Below are 27,934 nucleotides of genomic sequence, written 5' to 3'. Positions count from 1 at the left end.
AAGGGTTCTCAGAGAGAGAGGTGAACAACTGTGCAGCAACAATGGCCCCTGAAGGACCACGGGACCTACCGAGGCTGAGCTGGGAAGACACGGCCTCATCAGACTTGTAGCTATGAAGGAGAGGAGCTGTGGAGGCCCCCAAAATGTGAGCCTGTCTCCACCTTGTCTGATGAACAGAGAGTTTGTTAACAAGTGTAGCTACATGTCCTGACTCAGGATTTGGTAACTTGGTTCTTTTGACATTAAGATGGCTTTACAAGTAGATCCATTCCATCCTGACAGATGGTCAGGATATGCAAGCATACTTCTGCTCCTTTTGTAATATGAGGTTACCTGGGAAGTGGTTGCCTTCGAGATACTGCCTAACCACAGAATGCTAATGACTTGATGCCTCAAAGTGTTAAAGCAATTAACTGTTGGGGCTGTCCTTTGTATCATGTTAAAGATGTCTTTTGTTGCCTTCTTCCCCTTTGCATTGGGGTATACAAGCATATGGAAAAATAAATGGGTGACTTTGGTATTCACTGGAATGCCCTCCCAGTACTGTTCTATGGTTTCTGTTATTTTCACAAGCGTCTTCGTTTTCTTTACTAATATTCCTAAATCCCCATGCCCCCAGCCTGGTAAGAGGTGTTTTTGTTGAAGCCGGTCCCTGACATGCGGCAGCCCAACGTGGCACAGTCCCTGACGAGCAGTTGGATGATCAAAAGCCTCCCAATAAGCTTTACTGGTGAATTCTATCAGACATCAGGAGAAGAACTGGCACCACTTTCGAAACTTCCAAACTTGGGTAAGAGAGATGACTTCCACACCATTCCATGAGCCCAGCAGCACTTCAACGCACAATCCAGACAAATACATGTGAAAACCAACTAACTGCGAAAGTGACAGAGGAATGAATGATAACAAAGACTAGAGAAACAAGCAAGTCTACAGGTCAACAGCCTTGAATACTACACGTAAATCCTGACAGCTCACTGGAGACCACTTTAACAGTGCCTAAAAAGACTGTGCAAACATGACTAAGTAGCATTTATTCCTTTGATATGCAGATGATTCAATGTATGAAAATCAAATAATACATCACATAAACAGCCTAACAAAAATTTCATTTTGTCTCAATTAACATGGAAAAAGCATCTAATAAAATTCAACACATTTTCATGGCAAAAATTATCAACAAACTACAAATAGAAGACAACATATGTTTAAAGCAAAGACCACGCTCAAAGGGGAAAGACTGAAGTTTTTCAAAAAAAAGAAAAGAAAAAAGAATAAAGGAAGGGCTTCCCTCCATCGCCATACCTATTGAACACATTGTTAGAAGTCTTTGCCAGGAAAGTGAGTTAAGTAAATTAAGTAAAAGGACTTAGAATTGGAAAAGAGGGGGTAAAGTTACCTTGGATCACAGATAATATAGCTTGACCCACAGAAATTCTAAAGATGCCCCTGCTAAAATAACTCAACCTGTTAGTACTGATGAACAAATTTAGCAAACTTTCGGTATATAAAATCAACCACAAAAATCAGTTGTCTTTCTGGACACTAGCAACAAAGTCTGAAAACAACAAAGAATCAAAAAGACCAGGGTGGTGGTGGTATAGACCTTTAATCCCAGCACCTGGGAGGCAGAGACAGACAGATCTTTGAGGCTAGCCTGGTCTACAGAGAGACTTCTGGGACAACCTAGGCTACACAGAGAAACCCTATCTCAAAAATTTTTTTAAAAATAAGACTCAAAAAGAATAAAATACTTAGGATAAACTTAGTCAAGAGGGCAAAAGACTTCCACACTGAAAACTATGGAGCATCATTGAGAGACAAGCTTAGGACTTGATTTCAAACCTTCAGCACCCATTAAAAAGGCAGACATGGTTGTATGTACACCTACCGTGCTGGGGAATGCAGAGACAGAAAGCTTACAGGGCTTGCTAGTTGAGCCTAGCTCCAGGGGGAGTCCCTCCCTTTCTCAAAGGAATAAAGTGGACAATGACAGCAGACGCATGAAGTCCTCCTCTGGCCTCCCTGTGTGTATGCACAGGGGCAAACATACACACATATCACACATTCACTACACACATACGAACACATACACATACAACACAAGAGAAACAAACAAAGATTGCTGAAAGAGATTAAAGATAACAAATTGGAAACCTTCCATATTTATGGACTAAAATACTAATACATTAATATACTTACTATAGTTAAGAGTTTGATACTATCGAAAACAGTCTATATAACATAATAACATATATAACATCTCACCCCTCCTATGGACTTAAAGACAAACTAAGGTGTGATTCCACCAAAGTTCGCTCTGAGAAACCAGTAAATTTCTTAGTTTTCCCTGCAGAACAATGGGGGACCTTTATGCAGCCACACTAGAAGGTCTGTGTCCAGCATGGATGCTGGTCTCTCCCCCACTATGTAGATGTAGTCCCCCCAATCCTTCCCCACCTGTATCCTGATTCCCCAAAGACCAATCAGGGCACACTTGAATACAACTGTGGGTGGGGTGGCTGGCTACCCAGGGGAGGGTCTCATGATGTCCCTCAGCCCCTCTTTCCAAGAGTCAACAAGGACAGTTGTGACGATCTTTGGTGAGCAGGCCCAGTTGAAAGCCTGAAATGGTGGCAGTTCGGCTGGGAGGACAGCCCTGTACAGCAGATGTAGCCAGCTGCGTCAGGGTCCCTCTGCCTTGACTTCCCTGCCATGGCAGACTGTACCTTGAACTGCGAGCTAAAGCAACGCCTTTCTCCTTTAAGTTGCTTTTGTTAGACCTTATGAACCGTCCCACAAGAGTGTATGAGGCTGCCATCTGTGAGAAAGTCCTCTCTGAAAGATGAGCACGCAGGTACCTTGCTATCGGGGTTCCCAACCCCCGTAACTGAGAAATAACTCGTGATTCTCTTAAGCTACCAGCTTATGTTATAGTAGCCCTAATGGATTAAAATTAAACATAGGGCAATGTAAACCCAAAGTATATTAAGACATCAACTCACACACCTGAAGGTGGCGTCTTAAAAAACAAACAGAAAGTAACAAGGCTTGACAAGGACTCGAGAAACTGGAACCCTTGTGTCCTACTGCTGGGGCATACAATTATGCCGCCACTATGCAATATTTGGAGGTTCATCAGAAACTACAATAGAATTATTATGCAAGTCATGATTCCATTTCTGAGGATACGCTTAAAAAAGAATGGAAAGCAATTATCAAGGAGATCTCTTGCAGGCTCACATTAACGTCTCATGATTAAAAGAAGCTGAGAGTTGTATATTATTTACTTATCCTGCTGCTGCTCCAAAACCTGACAAAAGGAGGTTAGAGAGAAAAGGGCTTGTATTGACTCTCAGTCTGCGGGTGGGGAGGGCATGTGTGGGGCAGCTGCCACATTGTGTTTACAGTTTTAAAGAAGAACGTTGTTACAATCCATCAGCTTCCTGCTCACTTTCCCTGCTTCTTGATTTGGACACACAGTCCATGTATACCCTCTTAGAGAAACCTCCTTGGAGATATGCCCTGGAGGCGCCCTGGAGACTCCCCCTGGAGATATGCCCTGGAGACCTGCCCTCAAGACACCCCTGGTAGATTTGCTGCGGAGACTCCCCCTGGAGACATGCCCTGGAGACATCCAGAGGTGTGTCTCTCAGGTGATTCTAAAATCTAATCCAGTTGACAATGAAGATTGGCCTCACAGGGTGGAAGCAACTCACGTCCATCAATAGATAACCCAAATATGGGAAAAAGAACGTAACAGATTTCAGTCTTAAAAAGAAAGGCCATAGCCAGGTGGTGGTGTCGTATGCCTTTAATCCCAGCACTCAGGAGGCAGAAGCAGGTGGATCTCTGTGAGTTTGAGGCCAGCCTGGTCTACAAGAGCAAGTTCCAGGACTGGCTCCAAAGCAGCACAGGGAAACCTTGTCTCAAAAACAAAAACAAACAAACAAACAAAAAGGCCTTTTTGATTCGCTTCCACTTGGATAAATTCAGCAAGTCACACACAGAAAAACAAACACAATGAAGTCCCATATGATGAGGTATCCTGAGGACGCAAGTTCACAGGCAGAAAAGTAGAATGGAATTGCCAGGGGCAAAATGGAGTCAACTGGAAATGATTGTCTTACTGAATTTGAGTTCTTCATGCTGGAAAGAGCTCCAGAGGTCAGCTGAGGCGTGCACAGCACTTGAATGTACTTAATGCCACTAAGTTACACACTTAGTGATAAAATGCTAATTTTACCACAATATTTTGAAGTATAAAACACAGTTCCACACCCAATCACCATAATTCAAGATATTCACTTCAAATGTTAAAATCTTCTTGTTTTCACACTTAATTGGGGATGCATCCATTTTAAACAAGGAGCTCAGACATGACGATTTTTCCAACACGAGAGGTGAGTAATGGAGTTCTTGAACCAAGATTGTTTTCTTAGGAAAATTTACAAGTTGTGTCTTAACACTATCTCTCAATTGCATCCAAGAACTTTGGCTTCGGGCCTCTTTATATTAAGAATGTACACTTGACCTAGTCCTTGAAGGCCGAGTAGCATCTACCAAGTGAGAAAGACGAGAACTCGAATTCACAGAAGTGAACACAGCATCTGCCAAGGGCTGTGCTGGTGAAAGGGCAAGGTCTGTCCCAGGAAACAAGGGCTATCTCAGTGAGGCTAAAGCATTGAGTGGCATGGAGTGGCAGAGGTACGAGGCCAGGAGGAACAGGTTTCCAGTTTTCTGCCCTTCTTTAGTCTCGCTTATGCATGTGGCCTTTCCAAAGGACCTTACCTCTGGAGAAGTTGCATGCGGTTCCATGGTAGAAGAATCCAGCATCTTCTGGTCTCTCTGGTGTTAAAGAGACAAAGAGAAGCATTTTAAGCCAGGTAAGGAAAATGCTTACACACTTACCAGCACTAACATAGCCCAGTTCCACAGCAGGCATGACTAATGGATGCTTGCTCGCTTAACCCTGAAGACTAACTGTAGTCTTGTAGCCTCACCAACTCTGAGGCAGGTGGACCAGTAAATGAAGAGGGTGCAGGAGCTAAACTCTTTAACAACCTGTCCTAATTAGGGTTACAACTGCTGTGGCAAAACACTATGACCTAAAGCAAGTTGGCGAGGAAAGTTTATCTGGCTTACACCTCCACATCATAGTCTATCACTGAAGGGAGCCAGGACAGGAACTCATGAAGGGCAAGAAGCTGGAGGCAAGAGACGCTGCAGAGACTATGAAGGCTGGTACTTACTGGCTTGTTCCCCATGACTGACTCAGCCTGCTTTCTTATACAACGCAGGTTCCCCTGCCCAGAGGCATCCCACTTACAGTGGGCTGTACCCTGCTACATCAATCATTGATCGAGAAATACCCCCACATAATTGCCTACAGGTTAATTGCTAGAGGTGTTTTCTCAATCAAGGTTTTCTCCTCTCAGAACACTGTAGTCTGTGTCAAATTGACATAAATCTAGTCAGCCTACACTGCTATCCCATGAAACAGAATTTTGCAAGTTCTGTCCGAATCACATTAAATATGCGACAAATATGGCTGTTCCACCATTTGTCAGCTCTAAGACAAGAACACGTATTTAAGTCAAGGATCAATGAATGGCTCATGGTGAAATTTCTAATGCTTCCATCGTCAGTGCCTTCTGTGTGCCAAGAACGCAGTTCACACATACGTATTTTACCTCATGAACTATTCAACAACCCTCAAAGCAGGCTTGTTTGTTCCTGTTTAAGATGGGAGAATGTGCCTCAAATATCCAAGCAATTAACCTAAGATCACAAGGTGAGAGGAAGTGGGGAGAACTCAGCATGACCTCCCCACCACATCAAATTGCTGTAGTACACATAATAGACATCATTTTTAGTGCTTCATCTTGCACTTAGACTAGAGATGCTTGAGGAGCCAATAATTTGCTTCCAAAACCTAAGAATATTCATAATTCTTTTAAACAGTAGAGGCTGAAGGGAGATAGCTACAAATTCTGAAGATACAGAAACTCTGCACTAAGTTCACTCAGTAGGAAGGCCTCATGAGACAAGTGTTACTTGTCTGTTAGAGGATTCAGAAGGCATCTGACGGGGATTCCATCGGGTTCTAAGAATCCGGTGCTCACCATTAATGTCAGCATTTCTTTCCTGGGGACCTAGTCAGTAGGACACAGCACTCTTTTTAGTGTCAGGCACTTCTGGCCACCAAAGAAAAGCCACAGAAGGCTCTCCATAGCCATGGCTGATTGTGTCGACCTGTTCTTGAATAAAATTGTCTTTGGTTCAGTCCATTCCTCAGGGGCGAATTCCTCTGGGTGAAGAATATTGCTTCATTCTAGAGAAAGTGACCACCCCGAAGTGTGTATCCTAAGTGGACTGCTGGTTAGGAAATAACCATGCCTGCTGTGGTGGTTTGAAGGAGAATGACCCCATAGAGTCATATATGTGAATGCTTCGTCACTAGAGAGGGGGACTCTTTAAAAGGATTAGAAGGATTGGGAGGTGTGGCCTTGTTGGAGGAAGTGTGCATTGGGGGTAGGCTTTGAGGTTTCAAAAGCCCATGCAAGGCCCAGATTCCCTATGTATGGATCAGGATGTAGCTCTCAGCTACTGCCCCAGCAACAGCCCACTTGTCACCATGCTCCCCTGCCATGACAGTGGATTAGCCCTCTGAAACTATAAGTGATGCGGGAGAATTGTCTATATTCTGTCAAACATATTTTAATAAAACACTGATTGGCCAGGCAGGCAGTATAGGTGGGAAAGCCAGACAGGAAGTAGAGGTGGAGCAAAGAGACTGGGAATATTCTGGGAAGCAGGAAGCTCCCTCTGTGATTCCTGCCCAGACCACCGAAGAGGCAACATGTGAGCTGCCATGCTGAGAAAGGTACTGAGCCGTGTGGCTAACATAGATAAGGATAATGAATTAATATAAGTTACAAGGACTGATAAGAAGCCTGACCTGATGGGCCAATCAGTTTATAATCTTATGGAGTCCTGTGTGTGATTTCTCTTTGGGGTATGCTGGCTGTGGGGTGCCAGGCGGGACAGATACCCCAACAAGCTGGCCCCTCATGTTACATATAAGCAAGTGTTCCATCAAATGATGCCTTTATAAGAGTTGCCTTGACTATGGTATCTTTTCATAGCAACAGAACAGTGATTAAGACACCTGTCTTCTTCTTCTTCTTCTTCTTCTTCTTCTTCTTCTTCTTCTTCTTCTTCTTCTTCTTCTTCTTCTTCTTCCTTATCCTTCTTGAGACAGGGTTTCTCAGTGTAACCTTGGATATCCTGGAGCTCACCCTGTAGACCAGTCTAGCCTTGAACTCATAGAGATCCACATGCTTCTGCCTACCGAGTACTGGGATTAAAGGCGTGTGCCAACACCACCTGGCTTAATACCTGTCTTCTTTTAATCTTTCTTTATAAGATATATTTTATTATAGTCAGATTATTTTATGATTCTTTGTGCCTATATGTGTACATGCATGTGTGCATGCCTGTGTATGTGTGTTTGGAGTTGGGGCTGTACATGTGTGTATGCATGTGTACAAGCATGTATGTACATGTGCCTATGGAGCTCAGAGGACAACCTCAGGTGTCCTCAGGTGCCTTTGACCTTTCTGTTTGAGACAGAATCAGTTATAGCTTGCCTTCCTGGAACTATGTAAAGTATACCACACTAGCTGGACAGCATGTTACAGGGATCCACCTGTCTCTACCTTCAATTTCAGATTAAGGGTGTGCCACTCTGCCCAGTTTTTTAAAACATGTTCCCAAGATGGCTTTAATGACAGAGCCATCTCTCTAGCTCCTGTTTATAATTCTCAAAACATTTGCCTTTTCCTACTAAAGAGGACTTGATTTATATAAAACTTGGAGTTATTTCCAAAGGGTCTTAAAATTCCCCTTCTACATAAGTGTTTACCACCACAACATCTTTCCTATTTGTTATGAATGAGTTAATGCAGATTTGGCAAGACTGCAACACAATTCACATTATTTTTCCCTTAGGGCTTCAAGATTGAATATTTTCCACTACCAAGATCTGCAGTTACAAAGGAAATGCAGGAATCAGTAAACCCTCATTTCAGAGCAGATCACAGCATACCAACAAAGGAAGGAAAACTGAGTTTGTTGCAGAGATGTGAATGTTATACAAAATATAGGAGCCAAAATGCTAAATGGGAGTTTGCAGATTCATGCTGAGTCCAACTCCGTTTAGGGTGGGTTAACTCAGGGTCAGAGACTGATACCAGAAGGCGCAGTTCTGGGCCCAATTCAACTTCTTCCGGTCTGTGTGACTTTGGACTCTGACCAGTAAGACTGAGATTACAGCCTTCTTGCCTCCCATTTCACTGGGTTGCTTTGAAGAGGAGATGAGATGTTGCATAGTACACGCCCAGAAAACAGCACACCGCCCTGTCAAAGGGAGAGCTAGCTTCGCAGAGGCTGCTAGCATTTATTCTGCCTGAAGGAATGCTGGAACTTTGTCCACTCGGTTATCCTCTGATAGCTTGCCGTCAGATCACCCTTTCTATCCACCACGGCATTCAAAAACCTGTCTCGACTTAGTGGCTGAGAGACTAAGGAAGTAAAGCCACAACTAAGCTGCAAACCACACCTCCACATTCTACGGATTCGGGTCCTACCTCCTCCCCAAGCTGCTATGAAATGTGTGTTTTAAAACTCAAACCATATTTTATTTATTTATTTGTGTGTGAGAGAGTGTGTGTGTGTGCGCGCATGCAAATGCATACCACAGAATGCGTGTAGGTTAGAGGGCAACTCTCAGGACTCAGCTATCTCCTTCCGCCATGGAGACTAGGGCTTGAACTCAGGTCCAGGGAGTCAGGCTGTGGGGCATTGAACCATCTTGCCACCCCCAAACTATGTTTTAAATATGCAGAGTGTGTGCTAATTCACTTTTGTTGCTGTGCTAAGCCTCCACAACCAGAGTTACTTACAGAAGAGTTTGTTTTGGCTCACAATCCTGAAGGGAGAGCCCAGGATGATGGGAACAAAGGGCAGCAGGTGGCCAGAGCAGGAAGCTGAGAGAATGAGTGTGGGGCTGTCAGGTGAGGCTTCCTCTGGCAAGGATCCACACCCTAAAAGTTCTCTAACCCCCAAGAAGCACCACCAGCTGGGGACCAAGAGTTCAAACACATGAGCCCATGGGGGTCATTTCTCATTCAAGCCACCACATACGGTAGTTCGCTTTAAAGGGGCACACCGTGGTCAGTCTTGGAAACGAACCCACATCCTTACCTTTTGTGCAATGCAGACCTCCGCCCCCTTTGTCTACCTGGACTCTAGACACACTTGAGCCGAGTGGTACCCAGGAGTCATTCATCTCTCGCCTTCAATTAGTGCACTGTGGTTCTCAATAGACAACTGCTCTCCAGCGGCAGCTGGTAACAAGGAAGTCAGGGGATCAGGTCCTGTGCCTTGGGTGGGATGGGCGCACAGGAGGAGGGGCTTCAGGGGTCAAACACTGATGAAGATGCTGTCTCCTTCAAGTAAAAGGCTCTTGGTTATAGCTGCCCAGGTACTATATAAGTTTGAACAGTTTTCTTAACTGTAAGTGTATAGGGGCAGAAATTTTATTTCTTATTTAGCATATAATTTACCTGTGTAAAAGTACGATATGTGCACTATAAATGCCACACAAACATGAACTGCTAGAACAAATTTTCAGAGGAAGGAAGCGACACCTGCCTTAGATTCCACTTGATAAACACCATGACCAAAAGTGACCTAGGGAGGACAGGGTGTGTGTCGTCTTATGGCTCTGATATAAGGCTCCATTACTGGGGGAGTCAGGAATTCAAGGCGGGAACCTGGAGGCGGGAAGGGAGGCAAAGAAGGAACACTGCTTACTGGCTTGCTTTTCCTGACTCTCAGCCTGATTTTTTATACATCTTAGGCCTCCCCACCCACTCACATCAATCAAGGTTGTACCCCACAGGCTTGCCTATAGACCAACTTTGTTTTTTTTCTGGTATTGAAAATATTTTTTTTTTTGTTTCAGACGCTATATTCTGATTACAGTTTCCCCTAACCTCCCCTCCCATCTGAATCTACACCCTTCCTGTCTCATTAGAAAACAAGCAGGTATCTAAAGAATAATAATAAAACAACATACAATAAGATAAAGCAAAACCAAATTGGAATAGAACAAAATAACCAAACATGAAAAGGAGCCAAAGAAAAAAAACACAGGAAACTCATTTAGATACAGAGACATATGTTTGCATAGAGGGGAAACCTTAAAAACACAAAACTGGAAGTCATAGTATATACCCAAAGGACCTGTAAGGTTTAAAAAAAGGGGGGGTGCCCTGACAACATTATGAGATAAATAACCTCCAAAGATGCATTGAGGAATGCATGTTGTGTTGGCCATCTACTGCTTGGCATAGAACCTACCCCTAAGAGGTTGTGCCATAGTCTCTGTGAGACTGTGTGTGCCAATCCTGCTGTGTTGAGAGGCCTTGATTCTCTGGAGTCCAATGTCCTCTCTAAGTCTTATACTCTTTCTGCCTCCTCTTCCAGAGTTCCCTAAGCACCAATGGGAAGGATTTGATGGGAGCATTCCATTTAGGGCTGAGTGTTCCAATGTCTCTCACTCTCTGCACACTGTCTGGCTGTGGTCTCTGTATTTGTTCCCATCTGCTGCAGGAAGAGACTTTTCTGATGATGGCTGACCAAGGAGCTGATCTATGAGTACAGTAGAAAGTCATTAGAAGTTATTTTATTGCTATATTCCTTTAGCAGAAGAACAGTATTTGGCTTTCCCCTAGGTCTCTGGCCTAGCTACTCTTAAGTTCTTGGCCACCTGAGCAGTGTTGGGGATGGTTCTATCTCATCAAGTGGGCCTTAATTCAAACCAGATATTGGTTGGTTACTCCTAGAAGTTTTGTGCCACTATTGCACCGGCACATCTTGTAGGCAGGTACCACTGTAGATCAAAGCTGGGTTGTTGTTTACCATCCTCTTTTGGTAGTGTGCAGAGCAGCTTCCAGAACCATGAATATTAGTACATAGGATGAAGGTGCTAAGTAGGCACCAGCTCAACTTCTACAAGCTCAATGAGCTGTGAAGATGTTATCTTCAGCAATAGGGTCTTACTGTCAGTTTGTGGAGAGCCATCAATAGCCATGGCTATAGCCTGGGTTGTTTGGGGTTTCCAATGGGACCCCTTTGGCCAATAACTCAAATGTAACCCATTCCTGGTACTGGACGCATCATTTGGTGATGAGAAATGTCCAGTTGGGATTCTGTCTCCCCTGAAATTTGATGATCTCCTTTAGATTGCCTTCATCTATGTATCTATTTTAGGAAGCTTCTACTGTATTAGATTTCCATATGACCTCTCAAATGGTTCTTAGCTTTAGTCGTTCCTCTCTCTGTTCCCTCCATTCCCTCCCCCTCCTCCTCCCTCTCCTTGTTTGATCCTCTCATTAGAGTCTACCCATAACTATCCAGTCTATTTCCCCTTTCTAAGGAGAATTATTCCACCTCCTAGTCCCTTCCTCTCTACCTAACCTCTATGGTTATGTGGGTTATAGCTTGTTTATCAATGACTTCACAGCTAACATCCACACGTAAGTGAATATGTACCATTTGTTGTCTTAGGGCTGCTATTGCTGAGATGAAACAGCATGACCAATGCAAACCGGGGAGGAAAGAGTTGATTTGGCTTGTGTTTCCTCATCACTGTTCATCATCAAAGAAAGTCAATCACAAGGAAGTCAGTCACCACAGGAACTCAAGCAGGACAGGAACTCAGCAGAGAAGGAACCTGGAGGCAGGAGCTAGAGCAGAGGCCATGGAGGGGTGTGCTTACTGGCTTGCTCCCCATGGCTTGCCTCAACCTTTCTTATAGAACCCAGAGTTGGCACCGCCCACCATGGGCTGGGCCCTTCCCCATCAATCACTAATTAAGAAAATGCCCAACCAGCTTGCTTCTTTTTTTAAAAAAATATTTATTTATTTATTTATTTATTATGTATACAATATTCTGCCTGTGTGTATGCCTGCAGGCCAGAAGAGGGCACCAGACCCCATTACAGATGGTTGTGAGCCACCATGTAATTGCTGGGAATTGAACTCAGGACCTTTGGAAGAGCAGGCAATGCTCTTAACCTCTGAGTCATCTCTCCAGCCCCCCAGCTTGCTTATCTTCTAAAGGCATTTTCTCAACTAAGGTTTCTTCCTTTCTAATGACTCTAGTTTTGTCAAGATGACATAAAACTATCTGGTACACTTGTCTACAGTTTAATCTTAGGGAGACGTTTTCTCAATTAGGATTCCTGCTTCCCTGACAGCTTTAATTTGTGTCAAGTTAACAAAACCAACGAGCACAGAGCACTTAAATTATATTCCTATTCCAAGGATTTTATGACATACCTTTATTAACAGCCAGTTGTGTGCTGATTCCATACAGTTAATGCTCAGAAGAGTTGAGTTATCTCTTCGGTAGATTAAATGCTACGAATACGAATGACTAACCACTGCATTGGATCTTCTCCCTTCTGCATCTTTCTCCATGCCAAATTACTTCTTCTTCCTTCTCTTCAACAGGATCTAGCTGTATTGTCTACAATATCTTCAAATTGACAACCTTCTTGCCTCATGCCCTGAGTTCTGGGATTACAGGTATAGGCCACAATGCCCAATTATGATCATTCCTTCTAAAGCATTAAACAATGGCCTTTCAGCTAGGAAAATAGAGGCAGACACTTGCTTAAAATCACCTGGGATTTCGGTCAAACACAATAACTGTGGATCTGACTGTCACAATAGAAGTCTTTTTTTTTTTTAAAAAATAAAGTATCTTACATATCTTTAGGAAAAGAAGGCATGGCACACCCTACAGGGCTGCTTGGAAAACCCAAGAGTTGGTCAGGAACCAGCAGGAGCAAAGGAAAACCAGGAGCCTTTGTTGTGTTTTTCATAGGAAGAAGAGGGCAGAACAGAAAGGTTCAAGATTGGTCAGATGGAGTAATCTTGGTGAGTTCTGGGGGCTAGAGCTGTCCCCAGCTGTCTGGTATTTAGGTGGTGATTGATTAGAACAGGAAACTGAGGGTCACGGTGCCAGAGGTCAATAGAGGAGGTGGTTGGAGCTGAGGCTCCTGATTGGTTGGTTGCCTAAAAGGTGCACTCAGGAGGGGTGGTTTGTGGGAGCATCCCCACTAGGCTATATCTGCTCTGGCCCTAATCCATATTTTGTTTAGCAGATACCCTTTATTTCTCCTGCCACCCTATGTGAATCTTGTCTGAGGGCTTCCCAAGGATACAAAGCCTGTGCAAAACTTGGTTGGGGGAAAATCCAGGACACCCCCCCCCCCCTTTTATTTAGAATTTGCATTTGGCTTTGTCTCTTTGGAAGCTTAGTCAGGTTGTTTGGAGCATATGGAAATCAATTGGCTACGGTGTAAATTGGAGAACAATAAAAGAAACCCTGTGCTATAAAGGTATATTACTTGTGCTTTAATTAATAAAGCTTGCCTGAAGATCAGAAGGACAAACCAGGCATACTAGTCAGCCGAACAGGCCAGAGAGGGGTAGTACACACCTTTAATCCCAGGACACAGAGGCAGGTGAATCTCTGTGAGTTCAAGGACACCAAAGGCTACGCAAAATTGAATCTGTGTAAAAGAGAAACAGAGCGCACACAATCCCAGCACTAGGGAGGTGGAGACAGGAGCAATATGGCTGGGCAGAGAGAGGAATATAAAGGGGAAGAGACAGGAACTCAGTGGAGTGTGGAGTTTGAGGATTCGTGGAGACAGGATCTTGCCCCTTCAGTATGAAGATTTGGTAGAGATAAAAGATGTCTCTACTGGTTGACTGCTTTGCTTTTCTGATCTTCAGCTTGAACACCAATATCTGTCTCTGGGTTTTTATTATTTGTGTAACACTGGGCTAAAGGATAGCAGTTCAGTCCTTAGAGGCTGGATTTGAAAGACCCCCGATATTGGAAGACTCTCACTCAAGCCTTGGGATAACGCGACCCTCCCCCAGTAACACACGAGAGACCATCCTTGCTGCAATCACACGAGGTTTAATGACAAGACGATAAGACGGGAACCAGTGCACTGGGGCTGAGACTCATAACCCACGCAGGGGAAGAGTTCGACCTCGAGTGACCGGGAGAAGTAGTTTTTATAGGAAGAAACCACACAGCCCAGTAATCCGAAAGGGGGGCAGGGAGGGTGTCACAGAAAATTCCGAAAATTCCAGTGATGATTACAAGGGGGCAACTCCCTGCCTCTTAAGATCATCCTCAAGGTCATAATCAGCTAGTTCCTATTCTAAAGGTACCAATGATAATTACTAGGGGGTGATAATTACTAGGGGGAATCTCCCTGTTTCTCAAGATTACTCTCAGGATTACAATCTACCTTTATCTTCGGCTAGTTCCTGAAACCCTGAAACTGGCTAATCCTAGATTTCTGATTCTTCTCTTCCTGCTAGATTTTTGGCTCTCTTTTCCTGCTAGGTGGATCTGGACTTATCCAGGTCTTTCAGATTCACTGTGCATCCAAGAAAGGCTAAACTCACTCTTAAGGTGCCCCTGAGCTTTCTTTCTGTGAAGGTTTGTTGTTGTTGTTGTTGTTGTTTTATTGTTGTTTTTTTGCTCAATAAACCTCTCTGCCAGTGCAACAATCCAAATCAGACCAAATCAAACCGAATTAGAAAAAGCCCAGGTTTAATGAATGCCAGCATTCCCAGGTGGCCCTTCAGACTCCCCTCCCATTTCCCGCCCCCAACTCCCTCTGGAAACCAGGGAGAGGGAGAAGGAGAACCAGAGGGCCCTCTGTGGGAAAGTTCTTGACCTTTCTAGGGAGGAGTCACCATTTGACGGGCTTTCTCAGAGGTGGAGTCTGAACTGTGGCAACTCCCAGGGGAGGGGGCTTGAAATGGAACTTTCCACCCAACATTCCAAAATGGATGCCGGGAGCTGGGGTGACACTTCCAACCAAACACTTTTCCACATACTCACTCACATGAACCCAACACCCACACCATGACAGTTGTTTGTTGTGCGTAGAAATCTGTCAGTTCTTGGAAAGAGAGTGTGGTTAGCATTGTGACTTGAGTCTTAAATGTCCTCCACTGGCTCATGTGTATGGCCACCTGCTCCACCGGCTGTTGGAGCTGTTCTGGGACCTGTGGAAACTTTGAGAATGGAACCTAGTACAAATAAAAGTCACTAGGGGTAGGGCTTTGAAGGTTACATCCATCTCTGAGTCTGGGTTAGCACTCTGTTTCCTGAGCCACCGTGATGTGAGAGTCTCCTGTAAGCTCCAGCTGTCATGAGCTGAGCCACTCCAAACAGCATGCTTTCCCCAGTATAAGGAACTGAACCCCCTGAAATGTGAGCCAAAGGAAACCACTCCCACCTTAAGTTCTGTCACATGGTCTGTCACAAGGGCAAGGAGAGAAACTGCAGTCAACAAGAACCCACAGTGTCAAAGCAGCAGGATTAAAAGGCACGATCAACCTGCCAACTGTAAGTCTCTCGAATTATACAGGATGTCACTTTCCACAGTCCTCACTCCACCTGTCCAAGAGTCTTCTCAGGGGTAGTCGTCCCAAGAACTTGTTGATAACCACTGACATCGTGGAATTTACTAATGTTTTCAAGGAATAATTTAGAACCATCCATCTGAGCGATAAGGCTGAGAAGTTCCGTAAATAAATTATGTACCAACCCCAAAGCAAAGTTGTCAGTTAATGAGCATGAAGTTCAGCTACATGTCTTCAAACAATAGCTTGTCAACATAAATCTTTGCCCTTCTTGGCATAAAGTCTAGAAGTAGGCAGTGGAGCACAGGCTTGCCGCACAACCCCGCTATACCTCGGGGCATCCGTGATCCTTTGAGTGCAGGCTGAAGAATCCTAGAACTTTCTTTTGTTCCTCATGTTCCAAAATACAGGGAATCGTGTTTTCCAATGCCAGAATTGAGGAAGAACAAACAATAAAAAGAAGCAAATGTTTCAGAGACAGTGTCTTACCTAACTGGCCAGAACTCAGACACACTGGACAATCAAGAAAAAAAAAAGTCGTTGTTACTGAGTTAAAATAAAAGGCTCTTAGGATTAGATTTTGGAGATAATTTATGGTCCCCATCAGACCCTGTGCTTTGAGTTTCTGTCACCCTCTACATTCTCTTCATACCACCAATTCCAAAAGTAGTAGACTAGATACTTTCCAAGTCTGAAATCTGTCATTCTAAAACCTTATTTCTCTTATTCTCTGATGTCGGGCCAAGACTTAAGTCTGGTTTGCTCTACTACACTAATCTCTCTTGAGCAATTTCAGAAAGGGGTTCTGCCCTCTGGTCTACCGTTCTCTTAGCCTGGTGCCTATCCTTCCACCTAATACCCTCATGCCCCTTTCAGATCATGTCTTTGCTGAAGCAGGAGCCTTTACCTGGGTGTTTATCTGCCTATGTCTTTTGCTGCCTAGAACCCTGCGGGACTCCTCCTGGCTTTCAACATAAAGCCCAAGGGACAAACACAATGCAGCAGGCCCTCCATGGTGTGTGGTCCTCGACTGTCCCTCTCTATCCCCCTTGACCCTGTCCTGATATATACAAGTCCATATGACCAAAACTATATAAGATCTCAAATCTGCCACAGAACTCAGTGACTCCACACATTTGTGCACACCCAGTTATCCAGAATGCTCTTCTCTGACCTCTAGGGAGCAGGTGAGGATTTCTGCCATTATTCAAGACCCATGTCTGTAATGTTTTTCTCTTCTGACACAAGATGGGCACAGCTTCCTCGGTGCCACCCCAGCCACAGATGGGCACAGCTTCCTTGGTGCCACCCCAGCCATGTTCCCATATGCTGCAATGATTCATTTACACATTGATCCATCCCGCTAGGGTCTGAGTGTCTGCAGAACAGGAACCATATCTTACTCATCTTTGAAGAATTAACACTAAATGTATCTGCCAAGTAACAAGCCCTCAGTAACCATTGGCAAAGCAAAGCTCTGGCTGGGAGGAGGTGCCCTCTGGTGAACCTATTACCCTGAAGCACATATGCGAGCCTGCACTTGCTGTCTCTCTGCCCTTTAATGGCAGTTGGCAGGTAGTTCTGGCTAGAATCTCAGCTGTAAACTGGGCTATGTACTACTTGGCCACAGTTCTGGCACCGGAGATGACTGTTAGGAGATACAAACATGTACCTGTGAGTGCTGATATGTAAAACAACCAGGTCAAAAGCCACCATTTCATAGCAAATGCTTCAAAGTCAAGTGATGGCCCAAGTAGATGAGAGACCTAGTCTTAGTGTACAGTGTGGTTAGATGGTGGCCCTACCTTAAACACACAATGATGATGAACATCATCACATCAATTGGTATGACCTCTTGTTAAGACATCAAAGAAGGACAAAACAAAAGGATTTTAGAATAGATATGGGCAATAGATGTTTTAAGTTAATAGCTTTCAATATTATTTCAAACAGAAAAATAACTCTACTCAGCGGAAGAGTGTTTGCCTGGCCTGCATAGGACCTAGGTTCCATCTCTAGCATAGAAAGAAAGGAGAGAAGATGAGAAGGATGAGGAGAGAAGAAAAGGGCAAGGATAGAAGGAGAGGGAAAATAATTGAATAATTACATCAAAATACAAAGCATAATATATACAACTATAAATAAAATGTTGCTACAAGGCAATTGTCCACAGAGAATTCTAAGATGGCGGCATAAATCCTAATAGTATCCCAACTACACAGCGATGTGAACTAAGAGTCCAGCAGCATCACTAATATATGCAGGACCTTCCTTTCATTTTTTGACTTTAGGGCAAGATGCAAATAAAGTTAATAAAGGCAAACAAACAAACAAACAAACAAACAAAATCTCAAGTTCTGTGTGAATTCTTTACTCTACCCTCTCCCCAGTCCTTAAAACAGCTGCAGTGATGTTTTGGGCTATCCAATGATAACAGCACTGTGGGTTTTATTTACTTACTTTTGGTACTAGGCATTGAACCCAGTACCTAGTGTGTGCTAAGCACAGACTCTACCACCAGCCTAGATGTCTTCTGGTAAAGGTGGTTTGAAGTTAACTCACCTGTTAGGACTCTGCTGCAGCTTCTGATGTCAATGCCGTGACAGGGAAAAGGGTGGCCCAGAGGGCCCCAAGAATGGATCCTGGGGCTGATAGTGGTAAGATGATCCGGTTCGGCCACTCCCCTGCTCTCTGGCCTTCTGCTGAGTGTTGCAAGCAGTTTTTCTGGGAATTAGATGGGAACCTGGCTTTGCCCTTTGCCAGTTCTGAAATACTGGGAACATTACCTAACTGTCTTACGTCTCTTCTTCTTTGAAAATTGAGGGTGATCCTAGCGTGACTTCATTATAAAAATTAACTGAGAAGATCCAGGTAAAGTGTCTAACATGAAGCCTGATGCCGATTGAGTGTTCTATAGACTTGATCAATTATACTAATATTTAAGAATAGAGCCTTACCCTCATTAATACAGGGTAATGTCACTCAGAAAATTGGGGTGCAATCCCCTGATGGGAAGGTGACGCGGCTAGAGTTATCTGAGAAGAAACCACAGATGAGAAGATGCCTCCATAGGACAGACTCGGGGCAAACCTTCATTTTCTTAATTAGTAATAGATGTCGCAGGGCCTAGCCTATTGTGAGTGGTACCATCCCTGGGCTGGTGGTCCTGAATTCTATAAGCAAGAAGGCTGAGCAAACCAGTAAGCAGTACTTCTCCATGGCCTCTGCATCAGCTTCTGCCTCCAAGTTCCTGTCCTGTATGAGGTCCTGTTTGGACTTCCTTTAGTGATGGACTATGATGTGGAAGTGTGAGCTGAAATAAGCCCTTTCCTCTTTGAGTTGCCTTTGGTCATGGTATTCAATCACAGCAATAGAAACCGTAGGACAGGAGCCAAGACAGGAATGGTGGCACACACAAGTTTCACTTGGGAGGCAGAGGTGCTTGGAAGCTCCAGACCAGCCAGTTAGACAGTAAGACCTTGTCTCCTGTGTGTGTGTGTGTGTGTGTGTGTGTGTGTGTGTGAGAGAGAGAGAGAGAGAGAGAGAGAGAGAGAGAGAGAGAGAGAGAGAGACTGTCTGGGATTGACTCCTGTCTTTATGGTTTGATAGTTATGCATAGTAGGACTTTCTCTTAAGGATCACCAGCCCCCAAATAATGACATGGAGACTTATTATTAATCATGAAAGCTTGGCCTTTAGCGTAGGCTTATTTCCAACTAACTCTTACAACTTAATTAACTTGCTTCAACTAATCTACATATTGCCATATGGCATTTTACCTCCTCCATTCTGTATGTCCATCTCCCTCCGTGTCTTGCTGGCATCTCCCTCATGCACTTAGACTCATCCCAAGTTCCTCCCTCTGCCTGGAAGTCCCACCTAACCTCTCCTGCCTAGCTATTGGCCATTCATCTCTTTATGAAACCAATCAGGTGCCTTAAGCAGGCAGGGTAAAACAGCGACGCATCTTTACACAATGTGCTCAGACGCCCCACAGCAGCTATGGGTCACTGCAAAAGCCATTTAAGTTCACGGTGTCTCAGTTACCTACCCTATAAAATAAAAGTATTATTACATTATTGTGAGAGTAAATGAAATTAGGTATATGGCATGCTGAACATTTTCTTTTCATTGTCTGGAGTGTTACTGTTTCTAATGGCTCCTTTGACTGGAGTACACAGGGTACGGGCAGTGACCACACCCCCAGGAGTGGACTGCCTGGTCACACAGAACACAGTGAGTCCTTTCCTAACTATTCAGAAGAATCTCTGGGCGTTCCCAGACAAATACAGGTTATAATGGGACAATACTGTCACAGATTTATTCTGCCATTTCACCTGCCACCATCCTTTCAAGCATTTGCACAGCTGCCCCCCTTCACAAAAACCTTGAGAAATTATTTCCCCAGCACATATTTAAGGAGATATGCAAGATTTTTCATTAGATGCAAAGGCTGTAATTTCTGGTAACTGAAATTTTAAAATAGTGACAGTCATTAAAATATGTGCCAAACAAAATTTAAATATTGCAGTGATTTGACACCAACAATTAGCCATTTAAAAATATACAAACAAGTTCTTATTTAATCATTAGAATTTATAATTTTTTCTTTTTTCTTGAAATTATTTGATGGTGTGACACTTATATTGAGACCTTTTTATTGTCCTATTATCCTTTTCTGCAGTCAAAATGCAGCTGAATTGTGACTGAAATTTGTTTTCATTCCCATTATCATGGCTCACTAAGCATTAAGCATTTTTCTCTAGATTTAATCCTTATTAAGTTTTTATAAGTAAACAGGTTGGACAGACAGATCCAAATACAAGTTTTAGTAATATATATTTGTTCGATAATTATTACAACACGCAAGAAAACTCTTTGTATTCTTTCCCCTTTCCTTTGTATCCATGCAAAGAACTCATACAGGGTCCTGGGTCAAAAATCCCAGGTACCAGCCTGAGCAGATGGCCCAGATCATTACTCCTGCCCTTTCAGCTTGATGTAATGCCTGGGTTGAGACATGGTCCAAACAGCCAGGATCCTCCACAAGGCCAAGCCACTGAGCTCCTGTGGAAATGCTTGGATCTACTCAAGCCAATTGGGATAGCTCAGCAAATGTTCAATAGGATCAGACAGGGAGGACCAACAGCTATGCCGAGGCTCATCATGATCCCCAAATAAACCCTGTGATGGTCCAAATTTAAAATACAGAGAGAAGGAAAAATTTAGCCGGACATTGTAATGCAAGCCTGTGTTCTCAACACTTTGAAAGTTGAGGCAGGAGGAATGAAAGCTTGAAGCTAGCCTGGGCTATACAATAAGACCCTATCAAGAAAGGAAGGAAGGAAAGAGGAAAGGAAGGAAGAAAGGGAGGAAGGAAGGAAGGAAGGAAGGAAGGAAGGAAGGAAGGAAGGAAGGAAGGAAGAAAGGAAGGAAGGCAGGCAAGCAGAAAGAAACAGAGAGAGATTCCAAATGACATAAATGGAAAAATGATATGGTGTTGTTGTTGTTTTTTTTTTTTTTGTGAGGGGGTTCTGATACAAGATTTCTCTATATAACATTCCTGGCTGTCCTAGAACTTGCTCTGTAGCCCAAGCTGGCCTCAAACTCACAGCAATCTGACTGCCTCTGCCTCCCAAGTGCTGGGATTAAAGGTGTGTACCACCATCATCAGGCAAATTATAGGGTCTTAATTAAAAGAAGTATCTTGTCTAATACTTTTTTGCTATTTGCCATAAAGCAAGAGTGATCGAGTGGATGGAGCCCCAGACTGTATGTCTTACCGCCTAGAACTGTGCCCGGCACACACAGCCATTTAATGTGTGTGGTCAGGTGAGTTGTCTCTATGACGTCCTCAAGGGTTTTATCCCTGGGAAAAAGCAGTTTAGAAAACTCTAAGGCAAAGCACTTTAGACTCCTCTGTAAGGCAAAGAGGAGGAATTTGTAAAGGGTACAAAGAAGACAACTGAGAACCCAATGGCTCAGCGGTTAAGAGCACTGATTGCTCTTCAAGAGGACCTGGACCCAGCACCCACGTGGCAGCTCACAAGTGTCTGTAACTCTAGTTCCGGGGATCTGTATCCTTCACACAGACATACATACAGACAAAACATCAGTGCATTAAAAATAAATATTTAAATAATTTAAAAAACAAACAACAGCAACAACAACAAAAACAAGTTCAGAAGATTCTGATCTTATCTGTTGTAAGAGTTTGTATGCAGCAAAGCTGAGGAGTAACAGCCGACTCTTTTAGAAAGACTTCCTTGCTCAAGACTCAGCTTTAGCGCAGAGTCCGCCGAGGCGGCAGTTCTTCTGGGGAGAAGCTGTTGGCTTCAGGAAGAGGAGATTCTTTCAGTGTCATCATTTCAGGCTGGATACTTCCCAAACCAGAATCAACCTAAAAAGAAATGCTGGGTGAGACATGCGGGCTTAACTCATTCCACGAAGAGCTGGGAAAGCAGATGCATGGAGGGGCGTGGGTATCCGAACTTCAAGCCAACAGTGGTGGCGATTGTTGAAATGACATTAACTCTCAAAGTCAAGATACAGAGAGAAACTGACACAGAGACAGAAGGACTCATGAACTCACTCAAGACACTCAAATATCTGTGGTCATGGAATGGCCACCATGCTTCTGGGGGCAGTGCTGGGTGTTGGAGTAGATATGCCAAGGGGGAGGCTTAGCATGGAAGTTGTGTGGCAAATGTTCTAGGCATTGTGAGCACTCTCTCTCTCTCTCTCTCTCTCTCTCTCTCTCTCTCTCTCTCTCACACACACACACACACACACACACACAGAGAGAGAGAGAGAGAGAGAGAGAGAGAGAGAGAGAGAGACTGAGAGCCAAGTACTATAACACTGAGTTCTATCTTCAGTCCCTTCCTTCCTTTCAATAAATCCTACTTTAGGAAAGAAAGGAAATTTCACTCATGGCAGCAAGAAGCCTCCTACTGTGCTCCAAACTTCTCATCAAATATACCTCTCTGAGATAAGTTCTCCAGAAAATATTGTAGAGTCCGGTGCCTCTGATGATTATACCTGACTGAACTCAGCTTCCAGTTTCCAGCCGTCCAGATAAATCCTTATCAGCTGTTCACCTGAGGAGGCTTAAGGCAGAGAGTGGGGCTTGCTTTTCTCTCTGATCCTGGCCACAGCAGTACAGCACCCTAACAAACCAGTTCTCAGTGGCCTTTCAAAGGCCATATCAGTTGTCTTTCCTTCCCACCCCACCCCCTAGAGACCCAGAGGAAGAGAGGGGGAAGGGGAGGAGGAAGACCTACTTGGGTAGACTGGAAAGAGCTCCATGTTTTCCACAGCATTTCACTCCTGGAAACAGTACAGAGGCTAACACAGCAGCCACCTGGAAGTGGGGTTCAGAGAGATGCACAAAGCAAGGCCTCCAGCAGAGTAGGCCTTTCCCTGCTGCTGTGGGAGTGGCCCCTTGCCTGGAGGACTGAGCACATCTGCCTGACAGCCTGTGACGCAGTCAGGGAAGGAGTCTGCAGACCTCCTAAATACTGCCATTTCCACAGCTGAAGACCAGGTCCCCTTGGAAGTCCTATGACACACACCAGCGCCTCCCAGCCCACAACCTCTCCCCTCTTCTCCTGAGCTCCCCAGCTCTCCATGTCCCCAGGCCCCTCAGACTTTCTTATGAGGCCTCCCATACTCAAGCACCCAGCCTGTGTAACCCAGCCTTCCAGGGAGACTTTTAACTTTGTTTAGCAGCTTCTCAACATAACCACCTCTTCCTGTTTGGTCCTCTGGCTCCCTAGCTCTCTTCCTTAACTGGGTCACAAGTGGCTTCCTTCAGAAGTATTATTTGAGAAAGTCCACAAGCAGAAACCAGAAGGATGCAAGCACCACAGAAAATGTGTCCATGGCTGCTAGTAAATTCCACTGCTGTCTTCTCTCCAGGTCCCTTGCCATTGAAAAGAGGCGAGGGGGAAGGGGAGGGGGAAGGAAAGAAGAGACTGTGGGAATGGACGAGGACATGGATTTGAAAGCTTGCAGGCCTTTGTGCAGCAATGGCTCTGTTTAAAAGCAGAGAGGGACCAGCCAGGGCACCGAGGAAGGTCACCAACAGACTAGACACCGAGGAACCACAAGCCCTGGAAGCAGAACTGGCCGTGACTCCCTGCTCTTCTCCTGTGACAGGGAAACTCTCTTCGTCCTTCTACTGTGACCATATAATGATGGCCTAATGTCTGCATCCTGCATTTAGCAAGTGCTGGATCAACAAAATGAAAAAAGTTTCTGCGTTAGCCCACGTTTCCCCATTGCTATAACAAAATGCCGAAGACTGGATAAGTCATAGATAAAAGAGGAAAGAAAGTTCAAGAACATGGCGCCAGCATCTGCTCAGTTTCTGGTGACATGACAACATGGTAGAACAGGGGAAGGACGCAGGCTTGTAGCAGGGGCATGTGTTCAAGAGAAGACAGAGGTCAGCCTGCTTCTAGCAGCCCATTCCGCTGAAGGGACCTAGCTCCCTCCCTCCAAATGGACTTCACTTTGGAGAAAACTAACTCAGGGTCTTGACAAAGACATTCATCCACTCTGGAGTAGTGCCACGTGACCTAATCATCTTCTCTAGTCCCCATCTCTAACATTCCTGCCACCATCAGAGACCAGGCTTCCAGTTCATAAGCGTTTGAAGGAGAGACCGTATGCAGACCCTAGCAGTTTCTAGTGGCAACGTCAGGATAGGCAAAGGCGATGTAGTAATAAGTAACTTCAGTGGTAATTCACCAAGCACAATTCAATCTGTGGGACAATTCTGTGAGCTCCACATGACCGTTCTAACTGCTGCAACGACTGGAAAACGAAGTACAAAGAGATCAAATACCTGCACAGGTCAAAGGGCTATGGAAAGACCACGCCTGTGCTTGGACACAAGACTGTGACCTGCCGCAAGCTGTCCACAGGGCCTCTCTGCCATGGAATGCATGCTTTCCAACAAGGTAGCCTCAAGCCATGTGTGTGTGTTGTTGAGCACTGTGTCCACTCATCCACTCATGCATGTATGCAGTTTTTTTTTTTTACAGATCTTTCTATGTAACCCGGGTTGACTTCAAACTCTGTCACTCAAGTGACCCTCCTGCCTCAGCCTCCGGAGGAGCTGGGATTACAGGTGTTTACCACTGCACCAGATTTGCTGAGTACTAAAATGTGACTAAGGAACTCACTTTTAAATTATATTTAATTTTTAATGAACTTAAGTTTAAATACCACATGTTATCACTTCAGGGATCTCAGCTCAAGAGGCCAAACTACTAACACTAAAGAAGTGTCTGATATGGGTAACGAAAATAAGATTAGGATAAGCTTCTTTATGCACAAAACACAGATGTGATCCAGCGAGCTATTGCTGGTATAATGTCACTGTGTTATTTTCTATTTGACAGTTACCCCTGTGGCAAACTTATTTTCTAGTCACAAGAGTGATTTTTTAAAAGTATTTTTAAGCATTTTTTATTTTAAGTATTTTTTAAGAGTAAAAACAATTGTGTGCGTGTGTGTGTGTGCATGTGCGTGTGCATGTGTGTGCGTGTGTGTGCATGTGCGCGTGTGTGTGTGCGTGTGTGTGTGCGCGTGTGTGTGTGTGAGTGTGTGCGTGTGTGTGTGCGTGTGTGTGTGCGTGTGTGTGTGTGCATGTGCGCGTGCGTGTCTGTGTGTGTGTCTCTGTGTGTGTGTACGTGTGTATGTGAGTGTGTGTGTGTGTATGTGTGTGTGTCTCTGTGTGTGTGTATGTGTGTATGTGAGTGTGTGTGTGTGAGTGTGTGTGCGTGCGCGTGTGTGTGTGTCTGTGTGTGTGTCTCTGTGTGTGTGTATGTGTGTATGTGAGTGTGTGTGAGTGTGAGTGTGTGAGTGTGAGTGTGTGTGTGTGTGTGTGTGTGTGTGTGTCATGTGCCAACGCTGTGGAGGCAGGAGAAGGAATCAGATCTCTAGGGCTGGAGCTGCAGGAGGTTGAGCTGCTCCATGGAGGTGATGGGAAGCAAACTAGGGTCCTCTGAAAGAATAAGAAGCCCTCTTAACCACAGAACCATCTCTCCAGTTCCCAAGAGTAATGTATCAGCTTTTAAAGATCAATTAAAAAAATATAACACTTTACGTTGTCTTGGTCACTTCTGTCGGTGTGATAAAAACAGCACAACCAAGGCAATGTGTAAAAGAAAGTGTTTAGTTTGGCTCCTGGCTTCAGAGAGTTGGAATCCATGGAGCGGGAAGATAGACAGACACTAGGAATGTTCTAAATCTTTTGAAATCTAACACACCTCCTGCAACAAGGCCACACGTCCCAATCCTTCCCAAACAGTTCCACCAAGTGGGGATCAAGCCATCAAATAGTCAAAGCTATTCTACAACCCCCAACTTTAATCTCTCTCATATAGAAAAGGTTATGTCTGTTGTAAGTACACATATACCTGGCTACATCCTGAGGACACAAATGTATCAGACCTGCCATTGTTCTGTATTGGAAACAACCCTTCCTTCAGCCTCCATGTATCCCTTTTACATGTCACTGAGTGGCTGAGTCAGATTTAACTCTTTCCCTATCGACCTACATCTTTTTATTTGTTTGTTTGTTTTGTTTTGTTTTTCGAGACAGGGTTTCTCTGTGTAACAATCCTGGCTGTCCAGGACCTCACTTTGTAGACCAGGCTGGCCACAAACTCACTGAGATCTTCCTGCCTCTGCCTCCCAAGTGCTAGGAATAAAGGCGTGCACCACCTGGTGATCGATGTCCATCTTTAAAGTTTTGCCTTTAAAGATGGCATAGCCAAGAGTGTCAGTCAACACGGAGCTGCACTTTTGTGAGCCTGCTCCCTTAGTGGAAATTCAGCAGAGTCTGCTCTTAACCTCCCAAGAAACATCTCTCCAACTCTTATTTACCAGTACTAACAAAACAAACTCAGTTTTTGTTCACCCAAAGTCCCAGGACTCAGACTCGAGTCTCGATTGGTTTAAGTCAACCATATGATAACATTTTCTCTGAGATGATTGGCTGGTTAATGCCTGGGTATCCAGTTCAATTCTGCTCCTTGGGAAATAACAGAAAGTAGCTGATGGTCTTAGAAAAAAACCAAGGCAGACAGGGACATCCTGCAAGGCCATCATCATGCAGGGTGTTGATTCAGCCACTAGGGAATCAGGTAAAAGAGCCCGACAAAGAAGCTGAGAAGGGAGAAGGGATGACTGACAACTCAGACCTGCAGAGCACTACCAAGCTGCCGCTGTAACGAATCCTGGAGCCCTGCTACCTCTGGACCTCTTAGAAGTGGTTTTCTTTCAGGTAATTGAGGTAAATTAGGCTTATATCAGAGCCAAGAGCACCCTAACAAACATAGGCTGAATTGCTGGTTCAAAGGCAGCATACAGACTTTCTTGGACAAGGAACCTCAAACCAGCTTCTGTTTCTTCTTCTAGCATGATGCAGAGGAGTTTCAAAGTCCTGGCTCTGCCTTCCATGCTCTGGAACAGGAGCTTTCCTGACACAGAAAGTGAGGCTTATCGGGGCAGCTCTCCATCAGATAGGCACCCCTGCCTACTGATGCACCCAGATGATACTAAGTTAAACAGAAACTCAGAAGCCCAACCATGTGAAAGACAGAGATATTTCAGAGCACGCTTCTCAGCCTTCCTCACATCATATTGCAGGCAGGAAATGATCACATTTTAGAGCACACAGGGGAAAGAGGACAGTGTTACTCAAAGTTAGTCACTTTCAGCCTGAGGATTTCAGTCGCCTTAGGTTCTGTGTGGTCTCCCTGAGAATGGAAGAGAGCGAGTTTGTTACCCATCAGAAACTCATTCATGGACCAATGGTTTTGAGTGCTTCTTTGAAATGGTTCCCATTCTAACATCTCTGAAACTCAGATGCCTCTAACAACCATCTGATAAGTGGTGTCATTTGTGATGTCACTACCACTTCTTACCCTCACAAGAATTCACTCTGTTGGCCCCTCCTGGCGAGGGCAAGGAAACCTCATTGTCTTTGGGGGTTATTGTTAAATACGGACAGACCTGGAGTTTGATGTAATAATACATTTCTGGAGGTGGGTGATAGTGCTAATTGCTCAGTCAACTATGTGAAGATGCTCATTCAGCTGAACCCTTCCCAGAAATTGGCTTGTTCTGTGTAGTGTAAATTTACCATAAGAAAAGGGGGGGATCATCTTAGCCTCAACCTGTGCAGGTGTCAGTGACTTGACCACAGAGACAAGAGTGGACTGCACCTGGAGCTGAAGAGATGGCTCAGCAGCTGAGAGCACTTGCTGTTCTTGCAAAGGACTGAGATTTCATTTCCAGTACCCCTCTCATGGCTCACAGATATCCATAACTCCAGTTCCAGGGGAACTGAACCCTCCTCTGAATTTCAAAAGCACCAGGC

The 27,934-nt window shown here is 44.5% G+C and overlaps 1 long non-coding RNA gene across 1 annotated transcript; it reads right to left on the bottom strand.

The window, feature by feature from the left end:
* Window positions 1–21,717: 21,717 nt before the first annotated feature.
* Window positions 21,718–22,954, bottom strand: LOC125404318 (uncharacterized). Its single transcript, XR_007233233.3, has 2 exons — window positions 22,821–22,954; window positions 21,718–21,937 (listed from the first exon to the last, which is right to left on the bottom strand). It is a non-coding gene; the product is annotated as an uncharacterized LOC125404318 (long non-coding RNA).
* Between the last annotated feature and the right edge of the window lie 4,980 nt (window positions 22,955–27,934).

Source organism: Myodes glareolus, chromosome 6 (genome assembly GCF_982192425.1).
Source record: "Myodes glareolus chromosome 6, mMyoGla1.1, whole genome shotgun sequence".
In the NCBI taxonomy this organism is placed as follows: domain Eukaryota; kingdom Metazoa; phylum Chordata; class Mammalia; order Rodentia; family Cricetidae; genus Myodes; species Myodes glareolus.
Note: the sequence above shows the minus strand (reverse complement) of the source record. Positions and strands in the feature narration are given on the sequence as shown.